General features: G+C 37.8%; 1 protein-coding gene across 4 annotated transcripts in view; it reads left to right on the forward strand.

Moving 5' to 3' along the window:
* Nucleotides 1-21636, forward strand: part of TLCD4 (TLC domain containing 4) — a 98168-nt gene that overhangs the window by 6124 nt on the left and 70408 nt on the right. Inside the window, exon 1 of one of the 4 annotated variants that reach the window (XM_058538587.1) lies at nt 11636-11784. The exons of 2 other annotated variants lie outside the window; for them this stretch is intronic. The gene's annotated coding sequence lies outside the window, so the exon portion shown is untranslated. Of the gene's footprint in view, nt 1-11635; nt 11785-12298; nt 12399-21636 lie in introns of those variants that run through there. One more of the 4 variants, XM_058538592.1, reaches the window with a different exon arrangement.

Here is a 21636-nt window from a genome sequence, read left to right on the forward strand (position 1 = left end):
TCCTACCTACTGTGCTATATATTAAAGCAAGATAGAAATATAATTTTATTTACTATGCCTGACTTTTCATTTATAAAATTAGAACTAAATAGGAGGAAAAGAATTTTGAAGAAGTGACTTTTCACATGCCAGTCATGAATTGCTTTTCCATTTTCTAGCTTTTTCTCCAAGTGCATTGAAAAAAGGATACCAGATTAGATAGATAGATAGAGACATAAGTATGTGTGTCTCTCTCTCTCAGTATCATATATATATCATATATCACTCTTGATTCAAGCCCTGATGAATTTACAGTGAAATTACTAGACATACTAATTTTATTCTCTCACTTTATGTCCATTTATCTCAGATACATCTTTCCAGATATGTTTATAAATCCCTTGCCCTAGCCCTGTACACCCAAAATGCCTTACCAGTTCTAAATTTAACAAGACGTTAAAATCTTATTTAAAAATACATGTCCAGGGCCGGCCCCGTGGCTTAGTGGTTAAGTGTGCGCGCTCCGCTACTGGTGGCCTGGGTTCGGATCCCGGGTGCGCACCGACGCACCGCTTGTCCGGCCATGCTGAGGCCGCGTCCCACGTACAGCACTAGAAGGATGTGCAACTATGACTTACAACTATCTACTGGGGCTTTGGGGCGGGGGGGGGGGGGAAGGAGGAGGATTGGCAATAGATGTTAGCTCAGAGCCGGTCTTCCTCAGCAAAAAGAGGAGGATTAGCATGGATGTTAGCTCAGGGCTCATCTTCCTCACACACACACAAAAAATACATGTCCAGACTATCATGGTAAGTATCATACTACATTATACTGTTTATTACTGATAATCACAACAATAGTAGCTCCTTTAATATTCAAAGTTACCATATTTTTAGTTTTAGACCTCTAAGTAAAGAAGCAATTCTATTTCTGCTCTAATCACTGCTTGTCTTTGAAAGCTGTTGAATTAATTTTGCCCTTGTCCCAACCCTCCCTCCCCACAAAGCCTCTGCCTAGCACCTCCATCAAGTCTGTCTTTTCTTCTTCATTGTGCATCTGCCCTTTTTTCTATATCTTTCTCAAATTCTTTTCTGCTGCCACAGACCTTTTGTCCTTGGTAGAAACAAACAAATTGTGTCTTCACTCTTATCTGACTATACATTATTCCTTCATATGAAGACAAAACATGGCAAACCTGTGAAATTCATGTACATAATACTACATGCAGTCTACCATTTAACAAGCATTTGTGTACTTTCTCAACGACCTCTCTCAACCTTCCTATGAGCTTAAGTACTGTTATTAACCCCATTTTGTAGGTGAGGAAATTGAGGCTTTACCATGCTAAATCAACGCTGCTAGTGCTTTGATTTGACTTCCTGTGGATGTACCATGGTCATCTAGTAGCTTCAGGAACATAGTGATGTTACTTAGGGAAGGTACTTAATGCAGAAAACGTTACATTGAGAAGAAGGGGATAAGAAGAATGAAATTTACAGATATGCTACCTTAAGGTTAGTGTTATTTTCTCTTGGAAGTTTTGTGTAAATAATATACGAATACACTTTACAACTATGGATATATAGCTCTTGCTGTGCCCTTTAAACCTGGTTTCTTCTTACCGTCTCCATGATTTATTTAATGTCCTGTTCATCTTTCAACATTAGGTACCCTATCATTGTGAATACCTTCTCAATTTGTTACAAACAGGCTTGTTAATTTACTGATAAACTTTTTTGATAGGAATCTCAGATGACTTAGCCTTTTCCCAAACATAAGATTCCCTTCTCCCCACCAGTACTCCATTGGGATCTTTCCTGATTATATTTGCTTTTTGGGGAAGTTAAAAGATAATTTAAATGACTCCGATCAAGTCTTAATTAACACTTTGTAATACTTGATTAATATTTACCTAGGGAACTGTGGAATAAGTGTCTTAACTTAGAAATTTAAAAGAATCTCTAAATTTCCCTTTCTGAAAAGAGGCTATAAACTAAACCAAACCTTTTATGGTCAGTTTCCTCCATTAATTATGCCCTCTCTTTCCTAAATCTTTAACCACTGACTCTCATTGTGTCTTTACCCTTAGCCTATATAAAGCTCAAGTCTCTCCCATTAAAAAATAAAAGCAAAATCAATAAAACTCTACTTCAGTCAGTCTGCCTCAGCATAACTCCTTTAAACTACCAGTCAGGCACAGCCCAACCACATTAAAATGGCACTCTGGTCTTTACCCACACTTTTTATCCCTTTGCCAGAGTGTTTTTCCACTCCCAGTCTATTTTTATGCAATTGGGCTATTTCATGAAACTGAAGCCTTCTGGTGAGCACAGAGAAAAGTTTTATTTCAGATGTTGAGAGGCAGTCATCCTGAACATGTAGCCAGGCAGCCTATTGTTGGTGGACTCCAAGCAGACGGAGGTTCCTCTTAGCATATGGAGGAAGCATGGCCTCAACCCTACAGAAGTCAAGTATTGATTGACACAGGTCTTGTCCTAGAATGACACTGTCCTGTGCATACTGGATTCCTCTATAACATACTGACCTAAAGAGTGTCTGAGTGTGTGAGAGCTTGATTAAATTAGTGCTGACCCAACTTGCTCCCACCAATAGATCCTTTCTCTGATAAAGCTTGCAAATAAATGAGGCGTGTTAGGTTTGCCCTATCTTAGCCAACCTTCCCTGTCAGCCACCACCATATGGCTCTCCAATAACCTTTCTGAAAGGGCTTGACAAACCACCCAAGAGAAGGACCTTTCAAATTTAGGCCTCATAAGGAGAACATCCCCTTCATTCCTCTGATGCCTCCTCCCCATCCTCTTGCATTTCTTTCTTCCAAACTTCTCAGTCTGGTGGCCTCATCTCATCCTTCAGAAATATTAACCACTTCCGACCAAAGAAGGTTTTTCATCCCTTGGTTTTTTTCTTCCATAACCTCAGACTTCATCTGAATGAGCATTCATTTTTTGTTGTTGTTGTTGTTCTCAGTCATTTGGGGCTCCAGAGGGTAATGAACTCAAGTCTCATGAGTAAGTTTGAAGGTGAATCTCCTAATAGTCCCAGTCTTCCCACTAAAGTGATCTCTATGTCACCTAGAACATAGGCACACATTGCAATAAGAAGCATTCATTTTCCTCAGAGACAACACAATCTAATCCTTTTTCCATGAAATTATTTCTTTTCTTAAAGGAATTTTGGCCTTATTGCATAATAATGAGATTGCTACTTTCTCTGCCAGTTTGAAGGAACAGCACCAACTTTAATTAGAATTTGTTGCTTCTGCATTTATTCTTCTTATGGGGGTTTGGGATGGAAGGAGGTCATATTTCCAGTTTAGTCTGCCAAACAAAAGTGCCTAAAGTTTGTGTTTTACTCTTGCTGATTGGTATCCCTCTTCTCCATTCACATTATTGATTTATCGCCACCCGCCCTTGATATTCTAAAGGAGGAGGGTTTTGCCCAGACTCCAGCTGTGGCTGAGGTGCTTTGCGTCCTTCTTCATTCCCACACCCAGCTCGCGTCCTCTGGCTCTGCAGGGAACAAGCCGTCTAGCTCACGCAGAAGTGGCAGTTTCTGACTATGAGAGTAGAGATGGAGGCACTGTCTCTGGAGGCCCCAGGACCGTATTACTATAGGGTTCAACCACCACATCCAAGAGTAGTTCTGAACTTTGGGAAAACTTTACCAGCCTAAAATGCAGAGTTCTCTGTTCTTCTAGCCATTCAAGATGCAGATAATATATATGCTGGGCAGCTAGAGCTGTGGACCACCCTAGTTTCTAGGACCCGATACCTCAACTCAACCCTCAGGGGCTGGTTCTCAGTCCATGTGCAAGTGGAACTCATCATAACTAGTTAAAATCTTATCTCTTCTTTCCTAAAAAGTCAGTGTTCTTAAAAAAGCCTAGTCCGTGCTTGCTGTCTCATTTTTCTTTGTTCATTTCTACTTTTTCAGTCACATTCGCTAGTCACCTCTAGGTTTTCCAGTCCAAGGAACATTTCCTTTTCTAATGTTTCTTGTCTTCTTTCAGGCAATTAAAATTTTTTCATTATTCCATTTTCTTCTGATTCTCCTCACATTACTGTTGTTCTATCTTGATGTTCTTCTTGGGTCTTTCTTTCTCTATCTACTTCTCTTAAAGTTAAAAAAAAGCCTTTTATTTATAAAATGTATTCAAAAAAGTCCTGGAAATAATAAAATGGAAATTTGGGTACCCACCAGCTAGAATTTGCCTTTCTTTTTGTCAGACTGTCATTCTCTTTCCCTCTGAGAAACAAAATCCTTATTTACCTCCATTTGGTCTTTGTATTTGTGAGGATTCTTAACATTGGGTATCTTTTCTTCTTACTTTTCATGGCAGACTAATGGTTGTTACCATAAAATCCCTTCTCTTCTTTCTGATTCTACATTCACTCAGCTGGGAGCTACATTTCTTATCCTCTTTTACAGCTAGGTATGATTTTGCAGGTAAGTTCTTACCAATGGAATATAACTCGAAGTGATGAGTACAACTTTTGCCTTACCCCTTTAAAAGAAGATGGCTTGCCTTGGACTGCTTTCTGTCTTCTTCACGGACATGTCTATGACCAGCTGCAACCATGAAGATGAGGAAGACATCCTAGGAGAGGATGGAACCACAAGATAGAAGGAGTCTGGGTCCTGAATGACCTCATAGAACTGAGTGTCTTGTCAGTCTAGGCCCAACTATTATGTGAGAGGGAAAGAAACTTCCATTTTCTTTATGTCACTGATTTCGGGGTCTCTTTATTACAGCAATTTATCATTTACTCCAACTAATGAAAAATTTTATACCTGGAAACGGGGGACTTCTAACAAAATCTTAAAACATATAGCATTACCTAAGCAGTCAGGCAGTTGGCACTGAAGAAACAAATCTTGCAGGCTGGAAAACTGGTGATACTTGTAATGCCATTGCAAATATTTGGTAAAAATTTCACCTTTGCTCAACTTGTAAGGCTGACCATGTTCCTTCTATGGCTGAACTTTAGGGGAAGCATTTGGAAAGAACCAGAATACAAATGTGTAATGGTTGCTCCTTGCTGAGCAAGGATCTTTAGCAACGTTTTTCAAGAAAGAGATGAGCTCACATGAGAAATGACAAGTTTGCAGGCAGAGATGGAAGGAAATAGAATGTATAGAAAATTGGGGCCTCACAGGATTGGAAAATCCAACTATTTCTATAGTCCAAACAGGAGAAGAATGTTTTTCAGAGATTTTCTTAAAGACCTCTCATTAAGAGTCCTCAGCCAAAGAAGGAACTCTAGCCTTGCAGCAAAGATCAGATTAATGTTGTTACCCTCTCTTATTTTTTAAAGTTACCTCAAAGTAGCCACCATTAAAACAATGAAAAGTGGAATGAGTAGAACATAGAAACCAGAGAATAAGCAAGTGTGAGAGCTAGGTCCAGAAAAGAACTTTGGATATAGTTTCTGGCACTAGATACCTTAGCATGGGTTTACCACAGAAGAAACCTTAATCACAACATGTCCAAGACTGAAATTATTTCATTTCTCCCTAAACATGTACCTCCTCTGTAATAGATTGCAATAAATGGTCACAAACTCATCCCCTCCCTCTATACATGCCCCTTTGTATTGTGACGTTTCTGTTCTTCCCATCAAGGAGTGGACTCTAGATCTCCACCTCCTTGTGTTTAGGCTTGCCTTGTGACTTGCTTGCATCAATAAAATCAGCAAAAGTGACGATGTGGGAATTATGAGCCTCAGCCCTGCAGGCTTTGCTCTCGCTCTCTTGGAAAGCTTCTGTCATGTGAAGAAACCTGAGCTAACCTCTTTGAGGATGAGCAGCTATGTGGAGAAAGATGTCCAGCTGACATCCAGTGCCATTCACCAGCATAACTGGCAATGTGATTTGCAAGGCCCAGTAGGGTCCGTTGTTCCATAATTATTAAGAATTTTGAGACAGCAATAGTAGAATAATAAACCAGGCACAAGTCCCTTGCCCATGCCATGAAGCTGGCCTTGACTGCCAGAGAAACCATCTTGGGACCATCAAGCCCCTGCCAGGCTGCCACGGCTGACTTTCACCACATGAGTGAGCCCAGGCAAAACCGGCAGAAGAACTTCTCAGCCAAGTCCAGCCCAAACTGCTGACCCACAGAATCGTTAGTTAATAAATGATTGTTGTTTTAAGCATGAAGTTTTGTGGTAGTTTGCTTAGGCAGCAATAAATAGCTAAGACATCCTTAGTTATGGTTCCTTATCTGGATGATGGAAGCCTGACTCATTCAACCTCACCCATACTTCTCCCTTCATCTTATGAGGTCCTGAGGAATTCCTATTTTTTGTGAGGAGGACTAGCCTTGAGCTAACATCCGATGCCAATCCCCTCCTCTTTTCTTGAGGACAATTGGCCCTGAGCTAATATCTGTGCCCATCTTCCTCTACCCTATATGGGACGCCGCCACAGCATGGCTTGACAAACCAGGTGTCGGTGCACGCCCGGGATCCGAAACTGCAAACCCTGGGCCACCGAAGCAGAGTGTGCACACTTAACCGCTTGCGCCATAGGGCCGGCCCTGCTGAGGAATTCTTTATGCATTCTACCTGCCTATGTGTTCTCTTCTTACCCAGAAGTATGGGTTGTGGAGTCAGACTGCCTAGGTTTAAATTCTAGGTCCTCCTATTACTAATTGTGTGACCTTGAACACATTGTTTTACCTTTTTGTGCCTCTATTTCCTTATCTGTAAGATAGCGCTGACCTTATCTTTCTTATTAGGGTCTACGAAGTTTAAATGAGGTAACACATGAACAGCACGTAGCACAGTGACTGTGCTCAATAAATGTTAGTTCTTATGATTGCCTTGGATAAGCCATACTGTCCATGACTTTCAGGAAGAACCTTGCAGGAGTACTTCAGAAGACTTCTGGGGCTGTACAGGAACAGTATTCGGAGAGGGATGAAACAGACATGGTCCTAGAGAAACTGTAAAGTAGTATGAGGTTACAAACTCAAGGCGTGGCGTCAGACTTTCTTCCCTCATATCTCAGCCCTACCATTTGTTCTGTATCTTTGGAAAGTTACTTAATCTCTTTAGGTCTTAATTTCATCAACTGTAAAATGGGAATAATAAAAGGAAATCTCTCATAATGTTATTATGAGGCTTGAATGAGGACTAAATGATTAAGTCCCATAGGCCTGGCTTGTAGAATAAGTCCTGTAAGCCTGGCATATAGAATATGCCCACTACATAATATATGAAATGTGAGTATTGGTCAGAAAGGCAAGCCAAGATCCTGTTGAGAGGAGAATTACCAAATAAAAAGTACACTGTATTACAAGACTGTAACAGGATATGAGGTAAGATATCAGGAGTCGAAGAGAGGGTGAACAGATTGTTTGGAAATCAAGGTAGAAGCAAAACCATTCAGGACTTTGGTTGCTGCGTCAGCAAGTCTGGAAGATGTATGTTTCCTAAACTCGCTGCAAACTACAACGGCAAAGCAGAAATGCACTAGGAGCAGATTTTGGACTAGAGGGAACAATTCAAACAAATCTCAGCTTATTCTCCACCAATTAGCCTTTGAGCTCCCCCTCCGTTTTTAGGTTGGTTCTTGTCTTTTCCTTCATCATCAGTCAAGAATCCATTTATTCACCAATTATTTATTGAGTACCTTGGAATACAATGATGATTTGCTGACCAATTTCCTGTCCTCACAGAGCTTCAGACTGGTAAGAGAGTCAGACAATTAAACCAGCAATCTCAACATTTCGTGAGAATTTAGGGATCAGGGAAAGCTTCCCACAGCAAGTTACATTAATGTGAAACTTGAAATATAGAGGAGTAGGCATCAACTAAGCTGGGGGGTGAGGGGAGATGTGGTGGTGAGTATGACTGGGGGGGAGAGAGGAATATTCCAAGCCAAAAGAACAGCATATGCAAGTGCATGGAACGAAGAGGGAGCCAGGAACTTAGGGAATTTAAAGTAGTTCAATAGTGCTGAAGAATTGAGTAGAAGCCAGAAAAGGTTAGAGAGAAGGCTAATAGGATGAAATCTGTTTACTCTGTTAAAGAATTTAAACTTTATCCAAAGGCATTTGGAAGCTATTCAAGTGGTTAAGCAGAGATACAGCAGAAGCACATTTAGAAAGAGTACCCTGATTATAATGTAGAGAACAGAAGCAGCAGGACAGAAAGCCTACCACCTGATTTTGTAAATAAAGTTTTATTGGATCACAACCATAGCCATTCATTTATATACTGTCTATAGCTGCTTCCAGGCCTTAGTGCAGAGTTGAGTAACTGATCATTTGGCCCATGAAGCCTGAAACGTTTATTATCTATCTGGCCCTTTGAGAAAATGTTTGCTGATCCCAGGGAGACTGATGTAGTAACATAGGTAAGACAATGGTGGCCAGCTTTGGGGAAGACAGTAGGAATATTGGAAAGCTAGACCTGTGGAGTTTGTGCCAAACCATAAATGACTCTGAAGAAATCATGACCCAGATATCAATTGAGATAATCTGTTGTGTTTTTTTAACTGAAAAATACTGGTTTAAGCTCCTATCACACAGCTCTTAAATAAAGTACAGCACTTCCCAAAGTGTTCTGCCAGTGTTCCAGATATCTATGATTTTTGCATCACCTCGGGCCCTGCTCCTACTGATGGGTTGAGTTTGTGGGCTGTCTCATTGTTCCAGGTGTGCTGTCTCCACCTCGCTCCTTTTTGATCTAGCAGTGGAACTTGACCCCATGATTTCTTCACATGATTTTCTTCCCACTACCACTTCCACTCACACTGTGTGTTTGTGTGTGTGTAGGGGGGGCTTATAGGGGCAGTGGAAGGGTTACTGAAGATTTGGAAGACATGAAGGGAGTTGAAGAAATGCAAATAACTTAGAATATTATTCATTTAAAGAAGTATTTTAGGTATATTATGAAGTTACTCTGCCTTCTGTCTCGTTTCTCTGTTTTTCTTTCTCTTCTGTCTTCTCTTTTCTCCCCAACTCCTTCCATACCCCTAAGTGAATTTCTAATGTAGAACAGTCTCTTTTTTATTATCTTCTCTCTTGCTACTCATAGTGACTCATCAAGGTGTTTTCCTCTGAAAAGAATTCTAGTACCAGCTTTTGAGAGAATTGGTTTAACTTCAGTATGGTAGCAAGGTGTCTTGGAACCAGGGTAGGGTATTGAGGATAGGTTTTGATCTGACTTATTCAACTGGAAAAGCCAAGAAAGGAAGTAGTCCAAAGGAGGAGTAGGTAATGAAGTAGGGAAACCAAGATCACTTCCACAAGAGTAGTATAAATATCAGACCTGAGGAGTGAGAGTGAGGTTGTAAGTAAAAGAGGAGGCCAGGGATCTAGAATAAGGGAAATCAACCAAAAGAACAATGTTGTAGACTCTTGACTCTGTGAAAGGAGATGGTGTCTTAGCTATTTTTATATATGTACCGCTTAATACAGTGTTAGACACTCAGTAGAGACACAGAAATGTTTGATAAACTGAACCCTTAACATCATGCCATTCCTGAAATCTGGTTCTCTTTGTGCTCCTGGGACTTTTCTGTTTTGATACAGATCAATCTACTATGTCTGAACCAATTGAGCAGTGTTGGTTTTATTTCTAAACAACCTAGGTAAAAGAGCATCAGTAAGTGTATTAACATGTTCCTCCTTCACAAAGACCTAAAGTAGGTCTCAGTGTATTTGTATCACAACAAAAATAGCAATAAACAACTGATAATACTACCACCATTGTTTATGGAATGCCTACTGAATCTGAAGTACAGTAGCAGGTGCTTACCTATGTTCTTTCATTTAGCCTCATAATGACCCTATTATTACATTCATCTTACAGATGAGGAGACTGGCTCAGAGAGGTTCTCTTTCCTTAGGTCATGACAGGTGGCAAGTTGTCTGACTTCAAAACTGTTGATCTCAATAATACTAGCCTTTGCTGCCACAAAACTGATTTTTCTGCCTCCAATTTTGAAACCTTTGATCTCTTCATTCCCTTGCTTAAAATCCTTCATTATTTTCTCATCTCCTCCTGAGCAGAGTCTGCAATATTTAGTGTGGTGTGATTTATTTTTCACAATCCCTGCCTACTTTAGTGGCCTCATCTTCCATTGCTGTTTCCATAAATGCATATTGAGTTCCAAACATTGCTGATTCCCAGGGACATGCCAAGATCCTCTGTGTTTCCAGGCGCCTGCACGCTTTCCCTCTTTCTGGCATGCTCTTCTGCATCTACCTGGGCTTTAAAACCAGGGACCCAATTTCTAACCAGTCTCTCCTGGGAGATCTCACAGTCTCTCTGGATTTGATTCTCTTATTAGTAATTTGAGATGATATTTCCTACACTTTGGAAAGAGGCTATCTGGGGTGAATTGTGGCTTTCCCACTCACTGGCTGTATCATCTTGGGAAAGTTGCTTGATTTCTCTAAGCCTCAGGGTTTTTTCTTCATAAAATAGGATAATGATGGTTTTTTAAAACAGCGCTTGACACATAGTAAATACTCAATTACGGTGGCTATTATTATACGGCTCTGTGCAAATTAAGTAAGATTAACATACGTAATGATCTAGCACAATAATTGTTGGCACATTGTGCTTCCTTAGTGATTTCCTGCTCACCTTTCAAAATTCAGCTCAAATTTACCTTTATAGTGCTTTTCTGTAAGTATTCTGTACATTCTACCCATGGTTAGCCATTTTGTCAATTGTGCTCACATACCTCTGTTTTCACTTATTATATCTCATGTAATTATTTAAGTTCTCATCTCCTCTGCTAGCCTGGACTCCTTAGGACAGGAGCTATTTTATTATCCACCCAGACCTAGCACAGATGGAGGTATTTTACACTTATTGGTTGATTGATTGAATGAATATATTCATTAGTAAACAAGAATGAGTCTCAAGGAACTTATAGTTAGTAGTAATACTACCGCTAGTACTATTACTACTGTGTAATATTTATCAAGTATCATGCACTCAATACTTGGCACTCATTAACTCATTTAATTCTAACAATAGTTCTATTAGGTAAGTACTATCCCCATTAAAACTTTTTAAAATTATAAAATCTTATTACCATTTTACAGATAAAGTAACTGAGGCTCAGAGATGTTACGTAATACTCAAAGTCACACAGCTAGTAAGAGGTGTGGGAAAAAATTTCATATTTCAGTAGAAAACTCTGCATTGCCTAGAGGACACCTTCCAGGTCATCTGACTCATGCCTTTCACTGTCTTTGGGCTAGTGCACATCCTTCTGGATTACTTGACTGTAGCCTTTCATCATCTCTGAGCCATTTTACAACTCTGTATTAAATGTCTTTTTCAGATTCTCTTTTGAACAGTTTGTAATGTCTGCCTGGTCCCCTCATTGAAGGAGTTAAATAAAATCTTTAACTTTTTTTTCTTTCTTATTTGTATCAGAGTCATGATTTTAGCTTTTTCTTAAAATTATCTTTAACAAAGATATAACTGGAATGCCACTCCCAGTCAGACTGACTTCAAGGGCCACTTCCGCAACTCAAGGTCTGCAACTTCGCTGTGCACTTGACTGGGGAGCTTGCTTTTCAATTGTAGAGTTCTTAGTTCTACCTCAAGGCACTCCGATTCAGTAGCGTTTTTGTTTTTGTTTTGTTTTTAACGAGACTCCAGTTATTCTGTGGCAAATGGTCCGAAAAATAGTGCTTTGAACAACTCTATGATACTTTTTTAGTAGGAGAAATAAAATACTTGTACAAAGCAAGTTATAAACTAAGTTTCAAAGGAGACAAGAGGAAGAGAGCAATTCTGTCTGGAGGAATCTGTAAGTTTTATGAAGGAAGTGGCATTTGATCTGGGCCTTAAAACTAGGAAAGCTTTTGAGAGGGAAAGATGTGAAGAGAAGACATTTTATGTTTTGAAAGCAGCGTGAGCAAAGGCAAGGAGGCAGGAAAATGCACAGCATTTTTTGGGAAACGACCTGTGGTTGGATTTGGCTAGATTGAGTAAAGAACGTGAGAGGACAAGTATGAATGATAAGACTGGGAAGGTAGGTTTGAGTGAGAATGGAGGACTTTAAGGTCCTGCATTTATTTGACTCGTGATAAATAGAAATAGAAAGCTTTGATTGGAGCTGAAAGGAAAAGAAGATAATCAACAGCAAGTTAGAAGAACCCTGAAGAAGGCTGAGGTTAGAGAGAGAAAGTAGCAATCTATGAATGAGAAGGAAAAGAAAGTTGTGAGATTGCAAGGATTTGAAGTCTCTTCTATAATTAATGAATATTTGTTGAGGGTCTGTTGTGTGTGAAACATGTGGTACTAAGCACTGGGAGAAGATGGGAAGGGAATTATTATCCCGGTACATTGTGTCTAAAGGCTTGAAGAGGGAAGATGCCAGCAAGACCTCAGAGATTAAAGAAGGAATACAGGCCTAATGTGGTGAGTGAAAGAGGAAGGGCAGAGGAGGTAAATACATGAAAGATCTTTATGGAGTAGAATTGACAGAATTTGGTACAGAAGGCTAAGCAAGAGGGAGGAGTCTGGGAAAATTGAAGTTTCTGGTTTGGGCAATTAGAGGCATGATGACTCCAAAAAATGAGAAAAGTGAGAAAGAAGAGTATGGGGAGGAGAGAGATAATGAGTTATATTTTATTGCATTTGAAGAACCTGGGAACACATAGTAGGATATTGGGAATGCAGATGTGAAGCTCAAGAAAGAGAGTTTTAGACAGCTGTTGTGTAAGTGGAGTTGGTATCAGATACACCTCGGTGGATTGAGGGAATAGGGAGGGGACGGTTAAGCCAAAGCTGAGATCAGGTCCAAGCTGGATGAGGCCATTACCTGGAGTGGGTGGAAGCGAACAGAGCAAAAGGTTAATTGCAAAATGTAGAGCTCAAAAAAGCCCATATGTTATGAGGTGCAAGGAATCATTAAGACTTGGAGATGAAAAGGCTAGGAGAAAGCAAGAGCTCATTGAGAAACGAGAGTGAAGGAGGTAGATCAAATTGAAGAATGTTTTTCCCAGGACTTATTTTAGGGATGGTGCTGTATTTGTTTGGAAGAACTGCTTTAGGTAAGCAGTAAAACTCCAAGGAGTTTAAGCAACAGAAGATGCTCATTCAATTCCCATGTGGGGAGGAAGAGAGAGAGGAATATAGAGCTGATGGGAGGCCATTCAGCTCCTCAGGAAACCCTTAATGTTATGTAAAGTTGAGGAAAATCATGAAATTCTTGGAGATGACTTTCTGTGGAAACTAGTGGAAGGGCTGAATTCCGGGTTCAGGGTGATGAAGCGATAACAGGGATGTCAGTGAGTTAAATCTTTGTATTTTTATATTGATTTCCAAATTCAAAGAATGATTAGTTTTTATTGTCATAATGGTGATTACAAGCGAAAGAAGGGCAGATCTACAAAAAAACCCCATCTACGCGCACGCTCCGCTGCAGCGGCCCGGGGTTCGGTGGTTCAGATGCCGGGTGTGCACCGATGCACCGCTTGTCAGGCCATGCTGTGGCAGGTGTCCCATATAAAGTAGAGGAAGATGGGCATGGATGTTAGCCCAGGGCCAGTCTTCCTCAGCAAAAAGAAGAGGATTGGCAGATGTTAGCTCAGGGCTGATCTTCCTCACAAAAAAAAATAAAAAATAAAAAAACAAAAAAACCCCAGAAAAAAACCCTATCTAAATTATTTAGGGGACATGTGGTTTTGAACTTGAGCTCTGTTTGTCCCCTTCCCCTTCCAAATCAATATAATGAATGTTGAATCTAGGCAGTTGGTGTTTTTAGCTGTTGATTATATTTACTTATTTTCCAAGCATTACTTGTATGGCTAGCAATCAGAATTTATGCAGTTGCTTAAAAGTTTCCTGTGATGCTCTTACAATGTGTACTCTTTGTTGAAAGAATCGATAATTTGGATTAAGACAAAATGAATTGAAATGAGTTCCTTTCACCTCTATGTTGATGCATTAGGGGGGCTACATTCCCTTTTTGTGCTAGTAGAATACTGTGTGCATAAAACTGTGTTAAAAGCCAAATCCTGATAGTTTTTAAAATGTCCTCTGGTACAGGACTTCCGGTACAAACCAGAGGGCAGTTCCTTTCTAAAAGGAAAGGCAAAGCAGTTTTTTTCAACCACTTGATTCCCTTTTATTAACTTTAGGTAATTGCTCAGGATAAAAAATGAGGGGAAACACGTCATTCTTTTGCTTTTTTCCTCTCTAGAATGTAGATTATCAGTTAGAACTCTCCGCTAGCCGTAGAACTATGAACTCCTAAATGAGTTCTTTGACAAGCTGAGAAAAGTGGGGAAAATATGTGTGGGGAGAATCCATGCAGAGCACCCACCTTGCAGGGTGCAGTGTAAGGTGCAGAGGTGTATAAGACAGAAACTTTGTCTTCAAGCAACTTAAAATCGCTATGTGCTCAGTGATGGAACTCTCAGAACACAGTTGTGAGACTCTCAACTATGCTTTGGACTCTGACATACCACAATGTTGCCTATTCTATTGATGATGGGCTTTGGTAATTAGGCACTTGTACAGAACTCAACTGGACTTGGGATGAATATATGATTTCATCTATTTCTAAATTCAGAAAACATTTATTGTTTTCTTACTGATGACAGCAATAGAGGTAAATTAGAAGGTGTGGGAGCAGGACTGGAGTAAAGGAGACTAGTTTGGAAGTGATTGCTCTAATGCAGACACTGAACGCTTCTGTGGGGGCAAGAAAGGAGTCAAAGGTGACCCCCAGGTGTTGGTGGGTAATGTAGCCATGCAGAGAGAGAGAGAACCACTGTAGATAGTACTGCATCTGCAAACTGGTTATGGCCAAAGGTCCAAAGTCCGAAGACCTTAACTTCTATCTGTAAATGTTTAGAGGAAAAGTGAGTTTCATATCTACATCAAAAGAAATAATTTCTATGTTAAAAAAAACTTCTGACATTTCATTTTAATTTGGTATACATATTATTTTTGTGAAATGCTTGATTTGTATTTGACTAGAGGAAGAATTCATAGATTGTTTAATTTCCTTATTCTGATGATATTTTCATTACTGATATTATAGTTTCTAATATGTTATGCATAAGCAGTATTAATAGTTAAAACTTTCCTTAACCCACAATCCATTTCTCCCTACTTTTTGGCTATTAAACATTATGTTAGCATTTTGGGATACTCCACATTTTGTTACAAGATATATTTGACACTTTGAAGACATTTAATTGTAACAGTCTTTCGAAAATTATTTTTTACCTTGTATTTTCTACCAAGGAGAATTTTAAAATCTGCAACTTGAACCATACCTTTCCTTGTGGAAAATAAATTCCCACAAGATGATTTCTTTTTTATTAAAACTAGATTCTCTTCTTTTTAAAATAAAAAATATCTTAGTATATTACAAAGTATAACAAAAGTATTTTGAAAAGAGATGGCAATGGGTAATTTTTCAAAACTGTTACTTGCTCAAGGGCAAAAATGTTTTGTTTTTATTAAAATGCAAAGAATGCAGGCCTCAAGATTAAGTGGGAGATCTGAGTGCAGCACATACATTTTCTATATAAATAATAATTTTAACTGTCATTCTTTTTTTAATTTAAGTATTTTTTTATTGAAGTAACATTGGTTTATAACATTATATAAATTTCAGGTATACATCATTATATTTCGATTTCTGTGTAGACTACATTGTGTTCACCACCCAAAGTCTAGTTGCCATCCATCACTGTACAAATGTATCCTTTTACCCCTTTAACCCTCCCACCTCCTCCCTACCCCTCTGGTAACCAGCAACCTATTCTCTGTGTCTATGTGTTTGTTTGTTGTCATTGTTGCTGTTTTTTATCTTCCACATATGAGTGAAATCATACGGTATTTGGCTTTCTCCATCCGACTTATATTACTTAGCATAATGCCCTCAAAATCCATCCATGTTGTCGCGAATGGCCAGATTTCATCATTTTTCATGGCTGAGTAGTATTCCAATGTATATATATACCACATCTTCTTTATCCATTCACCCATTGATGGGTACTTAAGTTGTTTGCAAGTCTTGGCTATTGTGAATAATGCTGCAATGAACATAGGGGTGCATATATCTTTTTGAATTAATGTTTTTGTGTTCTTTGGATAAATACCCAGAAGTGGAATAGCTGGGTCATATTAGTTCTATTCTTAATTTTTTGAGCAATCTCCATACTGTTTTCCCTGGTGGCTGCACCAGTTTACATTCCCACCAGCAATGTGTGAGAATTCCCTTTTCTCCACATCGTCTCGAACACTTATTTCTTGTCTTTTTAATAATAGCCATTCTGACAGATGTGAGGTGATATCTCATTGTAGTTTTGATTTGCATTTCCCTGATATTAGTGATGTTGAACATCTTTTCATGTTCCTGTTGGCCAGCTATATATCCTCTTTAGAAAAATGTCTATTCAGATCCTCTGCCCATTTTTAATTAGGTTGTTTGTTTTCCAGTTGTTGAGTTATATGAATTTTTTATATATTTTGGATATTAACTTCTTATCAGATAGCTTATGCTTTTTTTAGTCTGATGTAGTCCCATTTGTTTATTTTTTCTTTTGTTTCCCTTGCCTGAGGAGACATGATATCAAAAAGATGCTGCTAAGGCTAATGTCGAAGAGTGTACTGCCTATACTTTCTTCTAGGAGTTTTATGGTTTCAGGTCTTACATTCAAGTCTTTAATCCATTTTGAGTTAGTTTTTGTGTGTGGTGTAAGGTAGTGGTCTACCTTCACTCTTTTGCATGTGGCTGTCCAGTGTTCCCAACACCATTTATTGAAGCGACTTTCCTTTCTCTGTTGTATGTTCTTGGCTCCTTTGTTGAAAATTAGCTGTCCATAGATGTCTGAGTTTATTTCTAGGCTCTTGATTCTGTTGCAGCATATACATTTTCTATATAAATAATAATTTTAAATGTCATTCTTCATGCCTCTAACTTCTCATATAGAGTATCTAAAACAGGAACTTCAGTTAGTGATAGACATGATTTAAATGTATGGGGTGGGTTGATTATAGTAATACCGTTGCACAAACAGTAGTTGTAATGACATTAGGAGATCAATTTGATTGGGACATACAAGGGAGATAATATGTTTGTATATTAAAAAAATACTACCATGAAAATTGCTTTTTTTGTTTTTAGTTATTTTTAGGATTGTTCATATGACCAGTGCATGTGAACATATGACCAGTGAAGTAGTTGATTTATATCGCTATAAAAATTTCATTCTTTTGGAATTGAATATATTTGGCAGAGGATGGGGGTGGGGCAGGAGATGTTTATACTAAGGAACATTTCTATATTCTAAAATTGTATTTAGCTATAAGGTTTATGAAAACTACTTATAAATAATTCAAATATCAACTTTATTTTTTAAAAAACACATTTGTTCATAGGAATAGGATAAGGAACATGTTTGTTCCGATTTTTATCATATTGATGTATGGGTTCTTCATGTTTCAAAACAGTAAGCACGAATTTTAATATGTTGGTAAACAATGATGCTCTAATGTTATCCAGTTAAGGTCTATCTGCTTTGTTAACAAGGTGTTTGGGATCTAGATTAAAAAGAAAAAAGATATAGCTTCATAAACTTCCCACTTTTTCTCAAATGATGATGGGTAGAGCCAATTGGAAGAGAATGTAGTGAGAGGTGAATGCTCCAAAGTCAGAAAGTAGTGGGAAAATAGAATAACAATCTGTTTATGGGATGAGGTTGGTTAATTTTAATTTGCATATCTTTTATGAATGAGGGCCATTTATAATGTGCGAAGGTCATTTTTATATTTCTTTTTCTGTGACTTTTCTGTTAATGTCTTCTATTTTTCTCTTGAGTGGCTAATCTTTTTCTTCTTGATTTCTGGAAGCGTCTTATATATTAAGGAGTTTAGCCCTTTACCTGTGATTTGAGTGCCAGATTTTTTCCCCCCCAGTTTGTAACTTGTTTTTCAACTTTGCTTATGTTATTATTTTTTGCCTTGGGGTAGTTTTTTATTTTTAATTAGTTATATTTATTAATATTTTATGTCTTCTAGACTTTGAGTCATAGTTAGAAAGGCCTTTCCATTCCAAGGTAAGAAGAGAATTTACCCATATTTTCTTGTAGTACATCTGTGTGTTCATATTTTTCACTTAAATATTTGATCCATTTGGGATTTATCCTAGTATACAATATGAGATATAGATTTAACTTTATTTTTTCCATATGTTATTCATTTATTAAAAAGTCCATCTTTTCCCACTGATTTGAAATGCTACTTATTTGGGTCTATTTCTGTACTTTCTATTCAATTCCACTAGTCATTCCTATGGCAATCCCCAAGTGTATTGTTACTGAGGTCCTGTAGTATTTTTTTTTATAAAGTGAGTTTTATTTATTTATTTATTTTAATTTTTAAAATTTATTTATTTATTTATTTTTCCCCCAAAGCCCCAGTAGATAGTTGTATGTCATAGTTGCACATCCTTCTAGTTGCTGTATGTGGGACACGGCCTCAGCATGGCCGGAGAAGCGGTGTGTCGGTGCGCGCCCGGCATCGAACCCCGGGCCGCCAGCAGCGGAGCGTGCGCACTCAAGCACTAAGCCACGGGCCGGCCCATTATTTATTTTATTATTATCTTTTTTTGAGGAAGATTGTCCCTGCGCTAACATCTATCGCCAATCCTCCTCTTTTTCTTTTTTCTTCCCAAAGCCCCAGTACATAGTTGTATATCATAGTTGTAGAGTTGTAGCTCTTCTACATGGGACACCGCCTCAACATGGCTTGATGAGCGGTAAGTAGGTCTGCATCCAGGATCTGAACTGGTGAACACTGGGCCGCTGGGGCAGAATGCCCAAACTTACCCACTATGCCACCAGGCCAGTCCCTGTAGTATTTTTTAATATATAGAAAGCTATTCTTCCTTTATAAAAGAGTTTTTCTGATTATTCTTTTTCTTTTTTTTCCATATGAACTTTAGAATCAGCTTGTCCTATTCCAGAAAATAGCCTCTTGTTATTTTCTTTGCGATTGCAATAAATTTAAAAATTAAAATTTAGGGAGAATTGATATGTGTTGATTTTTCCTATCTAAGAACATAGTCTATCTTTTCATTTGTTCAAGTCTACTTTTGGGTCATGTAGGAATGTTTTAAAATTTTCCTCACGTAAATTTTGTATATTCCTTGTTAAATTTATTTCTAGACACTTTTTATTTTTTGCTGCAATTAGTGGAGTTTTTTCTTTATTTCTAAGGAGGTATTATGTGTCTGTGTGTACAAATATATGTGAGTATATATATATACACACATATATACATATATGTATATATGTGTGTATATATAATATATATACACTATATTGTACATATAATATATAACAATTATATTTTATATTGCATATATACTATATATAAATATACACATATTTACACATATATGTATATACATACATATAAATATTTTATGTATTTATATGCAATGTATTTATATATATTTATATTTATATGTATATACTATATATGTGTATATGTATATGTATGTATATACATATAAATATTTATATATGCAATATAATATATACATATATATTTATATATACATATATTTATATACATATATATTTATATATACATATATTTATATACATATATATTTATATATACATATATTTATATACATATATATTTATATATACATATATTTATATACATGTATATACACATATATCTATAAATATATATACTTATATATATATATATACACACACACACACACATACACATACATATATATACTTAATTTTCTATTGTTTATATATTTTTTCAGTTGATTTTCTTGGGTTTTCCAGGTATCTAATCATATGACCTACAAATAATGACAACTTCATAATCTTTTTTCCCGTAGTTATATCTTTACTTTCTCTTTCTCACTAGTTCCCTTGACTGATACTTCCAGTACAACGGTATTAGCTGTGGGAGAGTGGGCACCCCACTTGTCCTCCTCTTGACCTGAGCAGGAATCCTCCAGTGTTTCCCCATTAAATCTGAAACTGGCTTTGAATATTAAAATTAATATTATTAATTAATTAATCAAAAAATTAATATTAAAACTGGCTATTAATATTAAAATTAATTTCTAGCTAGATATTACTGCTTTGCTTTATCTGGGAAACTGAACATTTGGGCCAACAGTAAGGTGCATAAATGTCCAACAGTAAGAGATTGGTTAAATACATTATGATTCATCCATTGAATAGAATAGTCTGAGCAATTACAAAATAATATGCACTGTTTTAATCCTTTTTGTTGTTCCAAAAATCCTAAAGTATATGCAAGTATGAATGTAAAAGTGTCTGGAAGGATATTCAACAAGCTGATCTAAAAGTTATAAACATGTAAACTAGTGATTGGTAACCTCAGTTTCAACTAATTTATAAAATTAAAAAAATCATGAAAATATTTTGGCATAATTAAAAAATAAGTTAGAAATTTAAGAAAAATAGGTCCTGAGCTGGCCCTGATACCCTAGTGGTTAAAGTTTGAACCACACCACTCATTTGTCAGTAGCCATGCTGTGGCGGTGGCTCACATAGAAGAACTAGAAGGACTTACAACTAGAATATACAACTATGTACTCGGGCTTTGGGGAGGAAAAAAAGAGGAAGATTGGCAACAGATGTTAGCTCAGGGCAAATCTTTCCCAGCAAGGAAAAAAAAAAAGAAAATATAAAACTGTATACGCAGGCTAGCAGTTAAAAAAAAAATAGATCCATGTTCTTCTCCTTCCTCTGTTCTGGATCCCTTTCAGTTTTTTAAAAGTTTTTTGTTTGTCACTTATTCTTTGCAAAGTTGCACTAAAACAATAGTGTAGAAAGGGATTTACAAGATATAAGGCACAAGGAAAAAGAAAACAGGAGAAAAGGCTACAGCAGATAAGAGATTTCAATAAATTTTGAAAGCCAAAAGTTGGATGGAGTAGAGATAATTGACTTAGCAAAGTAGAAGAGGGACTACCAAAGTGTTTGGAGGAGCCTTAGCACTTGGAGGTGCAGTGTACCATGGAAGGCAGGACGGAGGCATAAGCCTAAAGAAGGCGGACTGCCCTAAAGTTGTTTACAAAGCTCTGGACCGCTGGGTCCCTTCCCCACTTCATACAGCCAACCTGTTCTCATGCATTCCACCCCAACCATACCACCACCAACATGATCTGTCTATAAAGTATGATGTTTCTGCTCTGGAGAAGGGAATTTATCTATTTATTTACTTATTGGTGAGGAAGATTCACCCTGAGCTAACATTTGTTGCCAATCTTCCTCTTTTTTTGCTTGAGGAAGATTAGTCCTTAGCTAACATCCGTGCCAATGTTTTTATATTTTGTATGTGGGTCACTGCCACAGCATGGCTTGATGAGCGGTATACGTCCATGCCTGGTATCCAAACCCACGAACCCAGGCCGCCAAAGTGGAGCACACTGAACTTCACCACTACACCACGGGGGTGGCCCCAGGAGTTTGTTTGTTTGTTTGTTTATTTATTTATTTATTTTTGTGGGGAAGATCAGCCCTGTGCTAACATCTGCCAATCCTCTTCTTTTTTTGCTGAGGAAGAGTGGCCCTGGGCTAACATCTGTGCCCGTCTTCCTCCACTTTATATGGGATGCCACCACAGCATG

The sequence above is a fragment of the Diceros bicornis genome, chromosome 4 (assembly GCF_020826845.1).
Source record: "Diceros bicornis minor isolate mBicDic1 chromosome 4, mDicBic1.mat.cur, whole genome shotgun sequence".
NCBI lineage: Eukaryota > Metazoa > Chordata > Mammalia > Perissodactyla > Rhinocerotidae > Diceros > Diceros bicornis.